The sequence below is a fragment of the Eschrichtius robustus genome, chromosome 7 (genome assembly GCF_028021215.1).
Source record: "Eschrichtius robustus isolate mEscRob2 chromosome 7, mEscRob2.pri, whole genome shotgun sequence".
Classification (NCBI taxonomy): domain Eukaryota; kingdom Metazoa; phylum Chordata; class Mammalia; order Artiodactyla; family Eschrichtiidae; genus Eschrichtius; species Eschrichtius robustus.
Window position 1 is genome coordinate 104,482,454 of NC_090830.1, and position 19,069 is coordinate 104,501,522.

The 19,069-nt window shown below is 39.4% G+C and overlaps 1 protein-coding gene across 3 annotated transcripts in view; it reads right to left on the reverse strand.

Annotated features, from left to right (window-relative positions):
- The window catches only part of CPEB3 (cytoplasmic polyadenylation element binding protein 3), a 178,579-nt gene that overhangs the window by 149,724 nt on the left and 9,786 nt on the right, over window positions 1-19,069 (reverse strand). The window contains exon 1 of one of the 3 annotated variants that reach the window (XM_068548970.1): window positions 2,642-2,715. The exons of 1 other annotated variant lie outside the window; for it this stretch is intronic. The gene's annotated coding sequence lies outside the window, so the exon portion shown is untranslated. Of the gene's footprint in view, window positions 1-7; window positions 101-2,641; window positions 2,716-19,069 lie in introns of those variants that run through there. One more of the 3 variants, XM_068548972.1, reaches the window with a different exon arrangement.

Consider the following 19,069-nt stretch of genomic DNA (forward strand, 5'->3'; position numbering starts at 1 on the left):
TCTTCACCCTTTCTGATGTCTAGGTTCCTTTTCTGTATTAGTGAGAGATGTGCTTATAAGACAGAAAGACGGCAATTTCGCCACGTCTCTTTTCCCTTCACCGGAACTCAGAGCGTTCACCCTGCAATGAGAAACCGATTCTGGTTCCTGTTTTTTCCCAAGCACCACCCTCCCCCAGCTATTTGCATACGTCAATAAATACTGCTGCGTCCTTCAGCAAGGTTAAAAAGACACCGCACACGACCCTTTCTAACCCCCGCTCCGGCACTTTAAAGAAACAGAAGTCTTATCCCCCTTGATTAGCAAACTGCTTTCTTGCCTCGATAATTGTTTCATTTAGCAGCAGCGAACCACGAGGGAGGAAATCCTTGGCATTTGTTAGGAGGAGGACTCAGCTGCACAATCATTCTCTGGCCTCCCAGGAGCTGCAGCTACTCCATTTTGTTAGGAGACATTAAAACAAACAACAACAACAAAAAACACATTGTTTTTAAAGAGGTAAAAATCTACTGAAACATTTTCAAGTGCTTGCTTCTTGTTACTCTAAGGATTAGGGTTTTTCTGCTTATTCTCCAATTTTCTCGTCTCCAATTCTGCCGCACAAGAGATTTTTTTGGCATCTCAGTGGTTCAGGTCTCAACAGGAGCCTGAGAATTTCTCCGCAGAGTGAAGAAATGTTCTGGTTGGATTTAAGGTCAGAGAGAGACGGAGAGAGAGAGAGAGAGAGACGCGGAGGGAGGGAGGAGGGAGGGACGGAGGGAGGGGGCGGGGGACTGTGACTATGAGATGGGGTGGGGGCGGGGCTTTAAAAAAAAATCCCTCTTGAGATTTAAGCAGAAAGTCAAGATAATTCTGGGGTTGCCAGATTTTTCAATTTTGAATCCTCCTGCTACTGCCTTGGTCACAAGACTCTGGCAAATTTAGAATCCATTCTCTTATCACTGGTATTAGCAGTGAAAGATTATGGTTTGAAGACCCTGAATTACCATATGCTAGCTAACGTGTTAAAAATAGCATAGTACAAAGTCCCCAATTCTCATACATTGCAATTATAGTGCACTGCCATCACTGCTTCATTTAGCCATATAAGGAGAGTATGGTATTTTCCATTTCGCACAGAAGGGCTATATTCACCTCTGCCATACAGCATGTTTTATCATTCAAGGATGAAAATAGTCATCGCTCAAAACCAGGAGATTTCCATACACATAGTTATCACTGAGTTAGCTTGTCCCTTAGAGTACATTAATTGTTTTAAATATATGAATATTACAGTGCTAAGACCCTGAAAACAAGTATTTTGAAGTGTTCAAGGAGCATATGACCAAATATATAATTACTTTTAGATGATGATTCAGTATAATTGCAACAAAGTTATTAATATGTTTAATGCAGTTAATTAACTCAGATACTTGGAAAAGCATCTTTCTCAGGACACTTGTAAAGGGCATTCAGATACATACAGAAGTTCTGTCTTTGGACATTCTCACGATAATAACTGTTGTAAGATAAATGTGTTGGAAAATGTCTATGCTTCCCCTCTCAACTATTAAGCAAAATACGTCAGACTAAGAAATGGGATTAAAAGTAGTTCTACGATTTTATTAAAGAGTATCTTTAAAATGGTTAATCTTTCATTTCAAAGTTTCATACATAGACAAAATAGTGGGCTCGAGGAAAAGCTTCACAGCCACCTTATTCTCCTTTCTACTCCTCCCCCCGACCCCCACCCCCAAAAAACCCAACCCAATATAATACACATCACAAATTGCCAGCTACTACCAATTAAACCTACTTAAGATTGACTTTGTGTTCCTTAGCTCCCTTCGTCTAAAATAATGGCTTTGATCAGTATTGTAAAATATGACAAAGAGGCAAGCAGAGCTTGGATTCACAACAGCACAAAGTTCTATTGCTGCCAAAGGAAATGGACACAGAAAGAGACATTTTCATACTTGGTTTAAGCAGTGCTGCAGTAAACCATTATAATCTGGGATTTGAGTCTCTTCCAGTGTGCTAGAATTGTCTTTACAACAGCCATATCATCATGGCTGAAATATGCATTTGATTATAATTTTAATATCACTCAGCTTTTCCAATGCTTGTATCAATGCTTTCTGTTAATGCCTTCAGTTTAAACTATATATCTGTGGTGGAAAAATTAATGCTGTCCTATAGCAAAAAAGCCAAAAAGTAAGCTAGACTCAGAATATTTTAAGGCTGTAAGTAATATTAATATATTTATTAAATTAAAAAAATTTTATCATACCAGAAACACCCATTTCTCTTTTCAACATTGCTTAAAGACATAAATTTCACTGCCTGTATAAATTCACTCTGTCAAGGTCAAGACCCGTCTTTAATAAATAAGACCCTTTTAAACAAAAGATAAGCAATAGATGAAAATAACATTTACAGAGTTAATATGCAATGTCAGTAACTGCTTGTACAGTCTGTTCCTTTGGGTGGGTTTTTTGTTTGTTGGGTTTTTTTTGGTTTTTTTTTTTTTTTTCTTTTTTCTTATTTACAGCAGAGGCCGAGAAATAGATACCTCCTTCCCCTCCCCCCACCCCACACACAATAGATCTCCCTTTACATGCAATCACCCAATCTCAAGTAACAAATTCTTAGCAGCAGTTACCTTTGAGGGTCCAGTTTTTAAGGATCGATAAAATTAAAAAGTGTACAGTATTTATTTTCTTCTTTCAGGTTGATTATGTGACCGCTCTGGCAAGAGCACTTTGACAACTGTAAGAAGAGAGGGCATGCGCACACAGGGAACTGTGGGGGCTGAAGTCCTTAGCTAGGTCCGCTGCCCGACTGGAGCATGTTCCGCTAGGAAAGGAGGAAGCCTCCAAAATACTGATTCCGCGGGAAAGAGGTTGTGCCGATTACACTGTATCTTCCTAACCAATCTAAATCACGAGTTGTTAAGATGAACACGGGGGAGAATAAACCGGTTTGTTAACTGATTTAGGAGGCCAGGTTAAAAGAGAAACTGGATTCTAGGACTCAAAATAAAGAAACCCAGCGGAGCTACCTTAAATGGTATTAGAATGGTAATGACTGGGTAGCCAGCAATAGGAACCCTACCACAGCAAAAGAGATGGGGTGGGGAGGAATAAGGAAGGGAGGAGGCGGACTACTAGGGAAAGATACTTAAAATCTGACCATACTTAAAAGACACGTGCTTAATATTATAAAATGAAAAGTACCTTAGTATTAAATACGATATAAACCTTGGAGGTCAGGTTAAAAATAGGTTTCAGTCACAAATTTTTGACATCTTATCTATCCACCAAGATTTCTTTGTATTTGAAATGAAGGCAGAAATCACTTACTTCACGATTCTACTTCATATGCTCAAAATCAACTCACCTCCTTATTTTACTTGTCAAAATGAAAGTTTACCTTGCATTATTCATACAATGATCAATCAAATAAAATTCAACTCTTTTAAGCTAAAATAGTGTTTGGTTAAACATTAAAAAAATAATCTGACATGTTTAGAGTTTCACTGTATAGGGCAGTGACTTCTTTATTCAAAACAGAAAGTAGATACAGTTTCTATCTAAAATTTTTTTTTCCGGTGTACATTTTTCCTATCTTAACCTCAGAACTCCAAGGCTGGAATCTCACAACATCTTATCAACTGGTATTATCTATAGCTTCTGAGAGCAATAGTTCAATTACCAGTTTGCTCACATAGGCAGAAGATATTATTTCTTGTGGGATTTGGTTCAGTGCCATTCACCCAAGAGGTTCAGAGTAAATGTCAGTTGATGATTATGCTGATTGGACTTAGAACTAAAAATGTTAAGCACCATTTAAAACTGTCTTATTTCTCTATTTCCCCTCTTCACCAATTACAACTAAAGTAGTATTACCAGAGACTACCAATTTGCAGCAGTTAGTAGTCTTTGTTTCTAGTTATTTCTAAGGAAAAAACAAAACTAACAATTTAAGAGGAAAAAATCATTTCGAATGAATCTGCCAAAAGCTCTTTTTAAAAGAACCAAATAAATGATCTTCTTATTCCTACCGTGAACTTAGCATATATTCCCCTTTTTTTTTTCTTCCTCTACCTTCCAAAAGAAAGCTTTACCTCTGCCAACGTGCTATACTAACCATATTCATTACAGAGTCTGTAAAGATCAACTCATGGCTAATCTTATTCCTGAATACTTCCCTAACCTACCAAACTTCTACATTTTCAAGTACTTCAATTAAGTTAAAAAAAAAAAGTTCCCTCATAAAACCCTTATGAAGACTTGTTTTAAGAAATAGATTTTTTTTAATTATTTGAAATTAATATGTCAAGACTTTACTGGTAAAGTAGAAATTCTTAAGTTATGCAAGTGTGCTTGAAAATGGTTTACCTGGGCATTTATCAATCCACCTGACCCCAAGTACAGGTCTACTAATAATTCACACAATGAAGAAAAATAAACTTTGGCCTCTGACCCTTTGATAAATGACAATAAATAATTATCACAGCCCATACTTAACATAATTTTATTGTATTTGAAAATGAACTATCTCTGCTCTTCCGTTCCTAAAATGAGCACTCAAATTTAAAAGAAAATGACTCATACATATATACCAAGGTGTAAGTAAATACCAAGCAAACAATAAATTATAGGAGGACCCCTAACAAAGACAAAGAACTTCTCTACTGAAATCTTGTTTTTTATTTAACCAAAAAGGAAGCATTTTCTGAAATTTTGTCTTTAGGTCACAAAGCTTAACAATAGACCCCTTTTGAATAGTCATGGAAGGCTGTAAAAATAGAGATTGCACTTGCAAAGTTAATTCATTGAGATATACATGGGTCAAACACATTTTTCTAGGCTTCCTTCTTTCCTTTCTTTCCCTACTTACATCTCCAGCACAATGCTTATGAGTCCCGGGTACTTGGTGGTTGCTCCATGTACCCTTGCTGATAAGTGAATAAATGGATAAATGAATGGATGGATGAAGCATAGTTTTTGATTATCTAAAACAGCCAAGGTTTGGGACTTCCCTGGCAGCCCAGTGGTTGGGACTCAGTGCTTCCACTGCAGGGGCGAGGGTTCGATCCCTGGTCAGGGAACTAAGATCCCACATGCCTCGCAGAGTGGCCAAAATAAATAAATAAATAAAGTTCATTTAAAAAATAAAAATAAAAATAAATAAAACAGCCAAGGTTTGAGTAAGTATTAAATTATCCTCCATTTACAAGAGCAATTACTGTTTCATCAGCTGCAAGAATGGGAAGTGTTATAAAATAGAGCACAATTTTGGACCTTTATGATGCTCAGCAGTATGCAGATCATTGGATTGCCATCATGAAATTACATTCATTAAGCACGAAGTGAACAAGGAACTTTGTTCCCATCTAAGAGTTTACAATCTAATAAAGACACACACCCTACCCCTCCACAAAAACTGCTTCATTAAGTTCACAATAGCCATTCAGAGCTAAGTCCAAAGGATGTTCTGTTAGTGTTATCTTGCTTGACCTTGCAGCAACATTGACATAGCTGACCACACTTTCTAGATATACCTTCTTCCCTTGGCTTCCTTCATGTTGTCCTTTCTTGGTTTTCTTACATTTGGGGTTTTACTCGCTTGCCCACATGTGCACACACACACTCTCTCTCTGTCTTCTTTGCCAACTGACTTTAAATATTGAGTTCCTCAGGGCTCTGTCCTAGGCCCTCTTCTCATCTCACTTCATTTGAATGGCTTTCCCAACTAAAAGGAAAGGACCAGGCCTATCTTTATTGACAGCTATATTCCCAACATCTATCACTGTGCCTAGCACATAATAAATAGGTATTCAGGAAATATTTGTTGAATTAAATTTACATTTGTATGCAAAGGGCAAGGATGCCAACACACTCTAGGTGGCAAAAAATAAATAAACCTAGAGGGACTTAAACCACCAGATATCAAGACCTATTATAAAGTTATAATAATTAGATTGTGTGGTTATTGGCACAGGATAAGCAAATAGACAAATGGACCAAAAAGTCCAGACACAGGTCCACATATGTATAGTTGTTAAGGAACTGTGGACCGAAACCACCCACCTTGGCCAGGCATGATGAAAACCGCTTGCCTGAGTTGTCTCACAACAAGAGGTCCCGATAAGGAACATGGTGCTGCCTCTGAAAACTAACCAGGAGAATTCGGGAGGGGCCAAAAGAGGGAGGAGACGACCCACCTCCGAGACTCCTTCACGCTGGAATCCATCTTGGCTGAGATGCACGAGCCACCAGGAAGGGCCCTGAGTCAAACTGGGGGCCAGAGATGATTGGCCAGAGACAACCCAGAAACTAACCCCATTACCATAAAACCTAAGACTGCGAGCCACGTGGCAGAGCAGTTCTCCTAGGTTGCCTTACCCTGCTGCTCTCCGCCTGGGTTCCCCTTTCCAATAAAGTGTCTTGCTTTGTCAGCGCACGTGTTTCCTTGGACAATTCATTTCTGAGTGTTAGACAAGAGCCCACTTTCAGGCCCTGGAAGGGGTCCCCCTTCCTGTGACATGGTGACCAGATTTATGAAAACAGTAACATTGCAGTAGTGAAAGGATGGTCTTTTCAATAAAGGATATTGGAGTCAACTGAATATCCATATGGCAAAAAAGAGACCTTCATCCTTATCACACCATACACAAAAATCAATTCCAGATGGATTGTGAGTCTAAATGTAAAAGGTAAACAATAAAGCCTTTAAAAGAGTATTTTCATGACATTAGAGCAGGCAACAATTTCTTCAACAGGTCACAAAAGCAATAACTATAAAGGAAAAATTTAATAAACTAAACTAATTAAATTAAGAACATCTGTTTACCAAAAGTCAGAGTGAAAAATCACAGAATGGGAGAAATATATGCTATATATATTTTTTTTTTCAACAAAAGACTTGTAATTCAAATATATAAAGGACCCTTCCAAATTAATAACAGTGAACATCCCAAAGAAAAATGGGCAAGAGACTCCAACAAAAGATATTCAAATGGCCAAAAGGCACATGAAAAGGTGCTCTACATCACTAATAATCAAAGAAATACAAAATACAACCAGAATGGCTAAAACTGGAAAAGGCAGACAATACCACACATTCACAAGGATGTGGGGCAACTCATTCTCAAACACTGCTGATGAAAGTATAATTTAGTATAACTATACAACCACATTGCAAAACTATTTAGTAGGATCTATTAAAGCAAACATTCACACACCTTATGACCCAGCAATACTGCATCTAGATATATACCCAATAAAGATGCAAACATATGTTCACCGAAAGACATGTTCAAAACAACATTATTGATAATAGCCCAAACTTGGAAACAACCCAAATATCCATCTACAACAGACTGAATAAGTAAATCTGTGATAGAGTCATATAATAGAATATCATAAGGCAAAGATAATGAATAGACGCCAACTCTATAAAACAACCTAGATGAACTGCATGAATACAATGCTGAGTGAAAGAAGCCTGACACCTAAGAATATATACTATATGATTCAATTTATATAAAGTTCTAATAAAACTAATTTATAGGGCTAGAAGGCAGCATGCTGGTAACTTCTGCAGAGCAATAATGATTGATAGGGTATATAAAAGGGGGCTGCAGGGGACAGGAATAAAGACGCAGATGTAGAGAATGGGCTTGAGGACACGGGGAAGGGGAAGGGGAAGCTGGGACGAAGTAAGAGAGTCGCATGGACATATATACACTACCAAATGTAAAATAGATAGCTAGTGGGAAGCAGCCGCACAGCACAGGGAGATCAGCTTGGTGCTTTGTGTCCACCTAGAGGGGTGGGATAGGGAGGGTGGGAGGGAGATGCAAGAGGGAAGAGATATGGGGATATATGTATATGTATAGCTGATTCACTTTGTTATACAGCAGAAACTAACACACTATTGTAAAGCAATTATACTCCAATAAAGATGTTTAAAAAAGAGGGGGGGCTGCAGGGATGCTGGTGATACACTCTTTTTTTTTTTTTTTTTCTTTTTTTAATTTGGCTGCACCGGGTCTTAAATTGTGGCATGAAAGTTCTTAGTTGTGGCACGCGGGATCTAGTTCCCCGATCAAGAATCGAACCTGGGGGCTTCCCTGGTGGCGCAGTGGTTGAGAGTCTGCCTGCTAATGCAGGGAACACAGGTTTGAGCCCTGGTCTGGGAAGATCCCACATGCCGCGGAGCAACTAGGCCCGTGAGCCACAACTACTGATCCTGCGCGTCTGGAGCCTGTGCTCCGCAACAAGAGAGGCCACGATAGTGAGAGGCCCGCGCACCGCGATGAAGAGTGGCCCTTCGCTCGCCGCAACTAGAGAAAGCCCTCGCACAGAAACGAAGAACCAACATAGCAATCAATCAATCAATCAATCAATCAATCAATAAATCTTTAAAAAAAAAAAAAAGAATCGAACCTGGGCCCCCTGCATTGGGAGTGCAGAGTCTTAACCACTGGACCACCAGGGAAGTCCCTACTCTGTTTCTTGAACTGGACACTGTTACACAAGTGTATTTACTTTAAAAATTCAGAAAACGGACCACATGATTTTTGCACTTTTCTACATTTTTGTTATACTTTCTTTAAATTTATAAAACATATACATGTATTTTTAAAGGTTAACTATCTTCTCTAAAGTAAAGAGGAAAAAATAGCACAATCTGGCCAAATAGGGAGGGGAGCCTTAAGTCTGGGTCATCTAAGCTAGAAAAATAAACTGGGGAGTTCCTATGTGCCAGACCTGTATTAGAGGCACTAAGTGCAAAGATGAAAAAAAGCCTAAATCCCTTTACTTCAAAGACCTCACAGCCTAAGGAAGGAAAAATCATTATGGTCAACTATGGTAAATTAGATATCCCCTAAGTAATCTAGAAAGCTTTTAAGATCTTAAAGCCTAAGGCAATTTACTAGCAGGAAGTCCACCTCCTCTGAGTAAGGACCTGTTAAGCAATTCTAGATCAGACTGTTTGAGAACCGGAACAAAAGAAAGGGAGCAAAAGGGGAGCCAGGTGAGTCAGGTATGGTTTGGTGGGCACTCTGAAGAGCACCTGGGGTTCTTTATGTTTCTTGCCTCTCTGTCCATTAGTTTTGATTTCATTCAGCAATTTTATGAAAAACCTCCTAGCCACAAAGTAGAAATTCCAAAACTTCACCTGCTTTTTTACTGACCTTGTCTCTAACCTCTAAGAGAAAACAGGATATTAGGCAGTAATTTCCTCAATTTCTCAGCTGCCCACCCTCTCTTTACAAACTTATCTGCATCCCCACCCACACTTGCTTTCCTCCTACCTCAGAGGAAGCTGAGTTCCCCTACAAGTCCACACTAATCCCTCCATCTATAGTCTAGAGTTCATTCCATCTAGTTTCCTTGAGACTTAGTTCATTAGTTAATTATGCCCAACATTCTCCTTCCCATTCCAGCCTGGCCATTTGAAAGAAACCACTAAATCCCAGCTTTACTTCTTTCTCACTTCCAGTTGACTCCACAAACTTACTGCATCTGGCTTCTGCCCCTACAATCCTGCCAAAACTTCTCTTGCTACTGATCTTACTCAAATCACCAATGACCAACTGACACCGTTTCAATTCTTATTTTATTTGCCATTTATCCTTCCTTCATAAAACACTTGCATTAGGCAGAATTCTAAGATGGCCCTCCAAGATTCCAAGCTAGAAGGAAAACAGGAACCTTAGTCCTATAAAGGCAATTCTGCCAACAATAAGAATGAACCTGAAAGTGGATTGGACACCCTCAACAGAGAACCCACAGTCATGCTGACTACAGAACCGTAAGTTAGTAAATGAGTGGGTTTTTTCTTTTTTTAAGCCATTAAGCTTGTGGTAATTTGTTACAGATCAGGAGAAAACTAACACAACAGTACTCCATTGTCTTTGAAGACACTGCTCTCCTGCTTCTTCACTTCTGAAGTTTCTTCTCAGTCTCTTGGTCACAAAATACAGCTTCCCCCTGGGAAGCAAAGACTTCAGAGAAGCAAACCCTACCTAGTTAATGTTTTAAGTTGTTCTTCAAATCTCCTGACAGTTTCACCATTTCACTTTAAATGCTGTTCACAGGTTGCCCTCGTTAAATTGGAATCAACAGTCACCTCTCAAGGAGCTGCCTTAGAAGTATCACCAGCTTCCACAATTTCAACTTCCATCCCCAAAGTTTTAGCTACAGCTTTGAGCATTTTCCCAAGAGCATTCCAACTGCCTGCTGGACATTTCCATGTTCAAGCTTTACAGTGTCACTCATCGTTCTCTATGGGACAAGAGCAAACATTTACCCTAGTATTTAGGGTTCTCTCCTTCTAATCCCAACCTATATTCCCAGATAGCATTGGCCCCACTTCTCCAGGCACATTGGTCTACTTGTGGTCCTGAACCTTGCTGATGTTACCGACCCCATATGCCATACCCTCCTCATCCTCTCTACTTATCCTAATCTCACCTTTCTTCAGGGTGAGATTCAAACACCAGTTCCTAAAAACAGCATCTATCTGTACCACACATTTATAGCTTTGCATTTCTATTTACCTTTTCTGGTATAATTATGTTAATTCCCCAGCTAGAACTCTAAGCTTCTTGAGCTTAGAAAGGCACTGGAACTTATGTTTTTGTTCTTCCTCAAAGTCAGGTAGAGTATCCTGCAGGGAGCCTCGTAATTAGAGCTAACATTTATTGCGCATATACTGTGTGCCAAGTGCTTTCTACTTATTAGTTCATTTAATCCATGTAATAAACCTATGAGGTAATAAGTACTGTTATTGTCCCTAATTCGAGATAACAAAATGGAAACTTAGAAAGGTGATTTACCTGTCCACACAAGCAGGTCCTCTTGTCCTACTTGATCTAAACAGCCCAGCAGATAGCTTGGGCTTCAGAGGTGTGAAAAGAGGGCAAATTATGGTTCAGCAAATTTTCTTTCTCCCCTTGACACAAAGCTTTTATACAATGACCTTTGCCTGAAAACCAAAGATAAATTCTAACCAAAGGATTCCAAATTCCACCTATGGGGAAGACCCAGTCCCACTCCAGGGTGTTCTAAAAACAACATGATTGTTTCCAAGAGGATGAATCATCAAAAGAACTGATTTTAGTCTTATATCTAGAGAGCAAGGCTGGTCCAGGCCTGAAAATAATGGAGAAAAACTTTCCTGGCCACAATCTCTATAGAAGTACACAATAGGTGTTGTACAAGTTAACGAGTCACCAGGATCATCAGAACCAAAGGGAAGGGCAATGGTCAGAATGTCTACCCAAGTCACTCTTGGATCCTGGTACTTGAAATCAGGTAGTGTTTGTGTGATATCAGTGCTTTACATTCACAGAGGGGATTAGACTTTACCAAACTCCTTCAACTTATTATCTCACTTGATATTAACAGCCCTGTGCAGTGGAAAGACGGCACAGACAGGGCCCTCGCCTTTGCTTCTGCAGTGCACCAGAAGGCTGGCCAAGGAGGCTAGTAGAGACTGAAATCTACATGCTCTGGTCACCAAGCTCACGAACCTTAGTGGCAGAGCTGCTTCTGCCTGGAGGAAAAGGCATCTTTTCCTAATTTCCACAAAGGGACTGTATGAATAGGTGACAGCAACAAGGATGACTATTGGGATCCCTACGTTAAATATGTGGGTATCAATTATACCTCAATAAAGCTAGAAAAATTAAGAATAAATAAAGATGTTGAAACCCAGGCTCAGAGATGTTACAAGATATAGTTAATAACTGGTGGATCCAAGATTAGAATTCAAGTCTTCCAACTTACTAGTTATAGTTTGCATGCTTTTTCAACTATACTACAAGTCTCCCATTGGTTCAGTTTAATGTTGGCTATCTCTGTCTTCTCATGTGGCAGACTGGTATCCTCAGCACTTTGCTCCAACCAGTGGAAACAAAGTCCAGAGCTTTTTGGTGTAGTTCTGTCCTAAAGCCACAGCTGTCCTCTTACTGAGGAAGCTGAGAGACAGATATGTGTGCCAACTGTACCAAAAGGGATACTTTAGATGGATCTCCTACCACTTTTGGAAAAACAAATTAGACCACCTGTCCTAACGTTATGGATCATACATCATCACAGTGGCAGAGAGTCAACATTATTAATATTATGGGAGGTGGTGTGTGGAAAGGCCATAAGGTATGAAATCCAATTATCTAAATTTAGATACTAGCATTACCACTTATTAGCTGCCTGGCCCTGGGAGATAACAATAACAAATATTCATTGAACACATACTATTTGCCATACCATGTACTTTGTTTACATGAATAATTTCACACAATCCTAAGAGGTATGTATCTTCATTACTCCCATTTCACAGATGAAGATATTGAGGCTCTGGAAAGTTCAAGTAACTTACCCTAGGTTACACTGTTGGGAAGTGGAGAAGCCAGGTTTCAAACCCTACCAATATGACTCTAAAACCCATGTTCTCAATTTCTTAGTCTTTGTTTCCTCTAGAATAAAATAGAGATAATAATAACAGCTGCCCTACCCGAATAATCAGAATTATATTAGCATGTACAAGGGCATTTTCAATAAACTGTAAAGCAGTAGAGGTCAATGTATGAAATCCAAAGCTAACATTGACATGCAGATGGGTTCATCTGGAAGGTCTACACAAGTACAGATTTCCTTGTCTCCTTTCCACTTAATATTAGGAGTCAAATGAGTTGTGTTAAGACCATGCTTCTTCGAACAACAATGATCTTGCTCCCACACATTTCTTACCTCACCCCTTTCCATATCCTGTGTTCCTACTTATGGAAGCAAAATACAGTGGGACATATCCTTAAACTGCTAGAGGGTACAGATTTTATTGTTCATTCGTTTCAACATCTGTAGCTTTAGAAAATTTCTTCACCACCTGGCAATGATGATGATGATATTTATACTAACTGATCACTTATTTATGTAGGCATCTAAATAAGCATTTTACATGCCTTATCAGTTAATCCTCAAAATAATCCTAAAAGATAGAAGCTATCATTCTTCTCATTTTTCAGATGAGGAAACCAAGGTTTAGAAAGGCTAAATAATTTGCCCAAGGTGACATAACTAGTGGATGAATAAGCTCAGGTCTATTTTGACTCCAAAACTCAAGCTCTACAGCTTAACTCTTATCCCTCACATCTCGCCACACCCAGAGGACAGAGCCCACATTTTCTTTACAATCACTGCCTCCCATTGCTTTATTTTTGTTTTTTTTAATTAATTCATTTATTTGGTTGCACCGGCCTTAGCTGCAGCAGGCAATGCCTCCCATTGCGTTAGTAACCATATTTTTCCTACCAAAAGTCAAAACATGTGGCCTGACCATGTGAAATAATAAAACTCTAGAAAAATCCAGGACCTGTGCTTATTGGGCTTTTACCTTCCTCCCTCATACCTGATCACCTAGAACAAGCCCTATGCACATTGTTCTCGGCTTCTCTTTTGAGCTCAGGCCTGGTTCCTCTTAGTGTTAAATCCATCTCCCAAGCAGAGGCCTCCACCTAAACTCTTCACCCAAAAGCCTCAGAGCCTCGTAGAAAATGTGACCTCGACCAATCTTACCACCCTAAAAAATTCCTCTCGCAAAAGAAAAAGATGAAAAGAAACGGTTTTTTTCCTCTTTTCTTTTTTTTTTTTTTTATATAAGTTGTCCTTGAGACATTCCTTTGAAACATCCCACTCTTCTATCAATGGGCTCTCCCAGGGAAAGCAAGGAAAAGGAAAAGAGAAGTTTATCTGTTCTCTTAAGGGAGAGGCATTGTTTGGCCTCTCCAGTCTAAAGTAGCTCTTTATTGCAGTTTGCACTGTAGGTCCTCTCAGAGAGGACAAAAAGAAAGCAGAAGACCTAAACTTCATATGCAGAAATAATCTGGAAATTCACTCATTCAACACATTTATTGAGCACGAACTATGCAGTAGGCTCCGAACATTTACTATTGCTCTCTTCCATCTAAATGCAAGATCAAGAATACTCAAAAGAAAAAAAAAAAAAAGAATACTCAAAAGTAGTATACAAGAAAGAAAAGATCTTTCTGCATGGGGGAGAGGGGGAATGGTTATTGAAAAAATAAAAATAAGAAATATCAGATAAGTGCTGTAAAGAACAAAAAAGGTGATGTGATGGAGAGAATCTGGTAAGATATTTACATTAGGTAGTCATTAAAGGCCTCAATGATGAAGTGACACCTGAATCAAGTTCACACCTGAATTAAAAGGACCCATCCATGTGAAGACTGGTAGTGGAGGATGCAAAGGGAACAGCTAATGTGAAGATCCTAATGCAGGAGGGATAAGCCTTTAAAGCAGAAGTTGGCAAACTTTTTCTGTAAAAGAGCCACATAGTAAATGTTTTAGGCTTTGCAAGTCACACAAGGTCTCTTGTTCCATATTCTTCTTTTTGTTCCTGTTGTTGTAGTTGTTTCACAATCCTTTAAAAATGGCAGTATAAAAATAGGCCTCTAGCAAAATTTGGCCCCTCTTCGTTTTCTGACCCCTGCTTTAGAGGAACATCTAATCTACTGCAGCTAGAGTAAACAAGGAGAACGTGGTACAAGATGAGGTCTGAGAGGTAGTCAGGAGCCATATGGTATAGTGCCTTTTAGGTTATATTAAGATTTTGGGTTTTTTTTCTAAGTGTGATGGGAATCCCCTGGAGAGTTTTAAGCAGGGCAGTGACATGATCTGATTTATGCTTTAAAAAGGCCATCGTGGTTCTGTGTGAAGAACAGACTGTGGTGGGGATAAGAGTGGAAAGAGAGAGATAGTTGATTAGGAGGCCAGCTATTGTATCATCCAGGCAGGAGAGAACGAGGAGGGTGATGTTAGAGACAGAAAGAATTGAACAGAGAGGAACTAAACACTCTCGATGAAAGCTCTATATCTATCACTGAGAAACAAAAACGTAGAAGAATTCTTGAAATTTTACTTTACAATCAAAAGAGTACTATAAAGAGCTTGACTAACAGAAAAATCTTGGTTACTCAAAATTTTAGCAATATTTTGACTTTTTTTTTTTTTTTATAAATTTATTTATGTTTTATTTATTTTTTGGCTGCGTTGGGTCTTCGTTGCTGCGTGCGGGCTTTCTCTAGTTGCGGGGAGGAAGGGCTACTCTTTGTTGCTGTGCGCGGGCTTCTCATTGCGGTGGCTTCTCTTGTTGCGGAGCACGGGCTCTAGGCGCGCGGGCTTCAGTAGTTGTGGCGCACGGGCTCAGTAATTGTGGCTCGCGGGCTCCAGAGCGCAGGCTCGGTAGTTGCAGCGCACGGGCTTAGTTGCTCCGTGGCATGTGGGATCTTCCTGGAGCAGGGCTCGAACCCGTGTCCCCTGCATTAGCAGGCGGATTCTTAACCACTGTGCCACCAGGAAAGCCCTGACATGTTTGATTTATAGATATTTGACCTTCAGGAAGATCATCTTTTCCTCTCTCTGAATCATTTCCTCTAGTGAAATGGTTCAGTTTCTCCTCTGGTCCCTGACACTCATTATTTTCCCCATTTCATTTACATGTATTATGAAGTATACTGAGATTGTTCCTCTCATTTCAGAGTACACTGCAGTCAACCAAAAGAGCAAAACTGTTTGCTCTTTTAAAATCAGAGAAACTTCCAACTTCCCTTGGCAACCCGCCCTTCCCTCAAAGTTTTCACCATGAGGAAGTTGTAAATGTAGGTGGTTCTCACTCTACCCATACTCATTTTCTTATTCTTTCTTTGATAAAAATGAAGCTGAGTTTTTGAAAATTCATCAAGGTGTACATTTAATTTGGGCACTTTTGGGGTATAGTTGGGGGAGAAAACAAAAACAAAACCCAGACACACACACACAGAGGTTCCAATGATGGCAACCATTAGAGAGTAGGCAGATTAGATAGTGTCATAGGTTAGGTTCCTTGGAGACAGATTCTGAGACCAATTTCAAGCAAGAGATTTACTGAGGCAGGACGCAACCGGCAAATACATCTGCAATGCAATGAGGAAGACCAGGAGAGTCAGAGGGAGACACTGACCCCAAAGTGGTTGCAACTTGGCCAATACCTGTGGTAGCTGAGACAGGTCCCTCAGACTTGTCTTCAAATAAGGCAAGGAAGCTGGGTCTTTGCATCTTAAATCAGCCAGTCACTGGCTCTGGGCCAGTGAGGCATAACCTGGGAGGATAACCTAAAGTGAGGCAGTTCCCTGCAACCGAAGGCAACACCCAGCAAAAACAAAGCTTTTCACCATCAGGAACTAAAATTCCCAGCAGCTGAAGGAGGAGTACATTACCCACGAAGAGAGGATCTGGATTGGAGCACCACAGCACCCACTACAGAGGGATACTCAGGTGTTCTCATATAGTCATTTTTATTGTTTAATATGAATCAAGGCAGTATTTTACCATGGGTTTATAGTATTTTTATTAAAATACTCTGGTATTTTTTAGTATACCAAACATACTAATCAGCATGGCAACTGGTATTTACCACACAATACAGTATTTTACCACTTAAAGCATTTTTATTAAAAATAAATAGAGACCATTTTCAAATGTTTAGGAACATACTTTCAAAAAATACTGCTGGAAACGTGACTCAAGTGCCATTTCAACTGTGTACCTTTTTGCAGCTGATGATTAAACCTGAGTCATTTTTGACTCTTCCTCCTCCCTTATCAAGTCCTATGGCTCCTTCCATGATAAGACTCCTCCATCTATCCTTTTCTGTCACTGCCACCAATTCTGGTCCCCACCTTCATCTCCTCAAACTTAAAACCTCTCCTGTGTCCAGTTTCATCCAAGTTGTGTTGGTTTTTTTTTTTTGCAGGGGGGATGCACCATTGCATGACTTGCATTAATTACTCAAATAGTAATTGAAAATCTGTGCAAGGTACCAAGGAAATAACATTGAGCAAAAAAAGACAATCCCTCCATCTTTTTTTTTTTTTCCATCTTTTATGAACATTAATTTCTAGTGAGTGAGACGGACTTTAAACAGTGAACTCCATGATAATTTCATGGCAGTTGTGATAAAAATGCTATGAAAAAGTACCAGATGTTATGGAACCATACAATGTTCGGACCTGGATTAGGGGGTCAGGGAGGGGTTTTCTAGAGTAAGTAAAATGAGCCTTAAAGAACAAAAGGATAAAGTTCAAAGGAAGTATGCTCCATGCAAAGAGAATACCATGCTTCTTCTTACCGTCAGGATCTGAAGAGAAGGAAGCATGGTGTATTCAAGGAACTAAAGAAGAAAGCCAGTAGCTAGCATGCTAGAGTTCAGGGTTCATTTGGGAAGCTAGAGGGAGGTGGGGAGTAAAGTAAAGCAAGATAAAGTAAGTGAGGGCAATACAAAACCATTAAAAATGGGGTTTTACATCTGGACACCAGGGGGGGAAAGCGGCAGGGGGGGTGGTGGTGGTGGTGGGATGAATTGGGAGACTGGGATTGACATATATACACTAAATATGTATAAAATGGATAACTACTAAGAACCTGCTGTATAAAAAAATAAAATTCAAAAATTCAAAAAGAAATGGGGTTTTACTTTACTTTTAATGTTTCACTTTGAAATAATTTCAGAATTACAAAAATGTTACAAAAAAGAATTTCCCTCCACTTTTCACCCACATTCTCAAATGTTCACATCTTAAATGACCACAGTATAATTATCAAAATCAGAAAATTAACATTGATTCAGTACTATTATCTAATTTACAGACCTTATTTTACCAACTGGCCAACTAATGCCCCTTCTAAGAATCCAACCAAGAATCACACATTGCATTTAGTTGTCATGTCTCCTTAGTCTCCTTTAATATGGGACAATTCCTCAGTATTTGTCTTTCATGACCCTGACACCTTTTTTTTTTTTTTTTGGCCACGCGGCACAGCATGCAGGATCTTAATTCCCTGACCAGGGACTGAACCCACACCCCCTGCATTGGAAGCGTGGAGTCTTAACCACTGGACCACCAGGGAAGTCCCCTGACCTTGACACTTTTGAAGAACACTGGCCAGCTATCTGGTAGAATGTCCCTCAATTTTGATGTCTCTGATGTTTCCTCATGATCAAATTCAGGTCATGCATTTTTGGCAATAATACCACAGAAGTCATGTTGTGTCCTTCTTAGTGCATCATTCCAAAAGGAACATGATGTGGATATGCCCCATTGTGGTAATGATAACTTTGATCACTTGGTTAAGGTAGTGTCTGCCAGATATCTCCACTGTAAAGCTACTATTTTTCCCTTTCTACTTAAATATCTTTGGGAAGATACTTTCTGACTATGTGAACATCCTGTTTATCAACATACTTTCACCCACTAATTTTAGCATCCATCAATGATTCTTGCCTATATAAATTATTCCTGTGGTGTTTGCAAGTGGTGATTTGCTATTTTCATCAACGCTTCTAATTAGTTGTAATGCCACTATAAGAGTTTTTCCTTCTCCCCTGATTTATTCATTTATTTTTAACAGCATAAACTCACAGATTCATATTTTTATTCTATAGGTTATAATTCATTATCATTATTTATTATGTTACTCAAAATGTCCCTGATTTGGCCATTGGGATCCCTTCAAGTTGACTCCTAGGCCCTTTTGACATGGCCGCATCAGTTTTTTAGCACATCCCTACTTTCTGGCACTGCAGATGTTCCAGGTTCATGTACTTTTCCTTTCCTACTAGTCTAGAATTAGCAGTTTCTCCAAAGAGCCCTTGTTCCCTCTGTTGGAGATAGCACTAGGTATACTCATTGGTTCTGGGGTATAACTGCCTTAGGCCCTCTCAGCAGATACAGCCAAAAGCATATGTATGCACACATCTGTGTGTGTTTATCTATATATGTATATCTATAAAATCATGAGTTTGTATCGATACTTCCACTTCCAAACACCTCAGGGTTCATTCTCGCCTTAGAAGTGTCTCTCCCTTTTAAAAATTCACTAAATATTTACTGAACACCTGCCAAGGGCCAGGCTCTGTGCAAGGCACTGGGGATACAATAGTGAACAAAACAGGTATGGTCCTGGCCTGCCCTCATGAAGCTTAGAAGGCATAATTCATGGATTAGTCCCCTTTT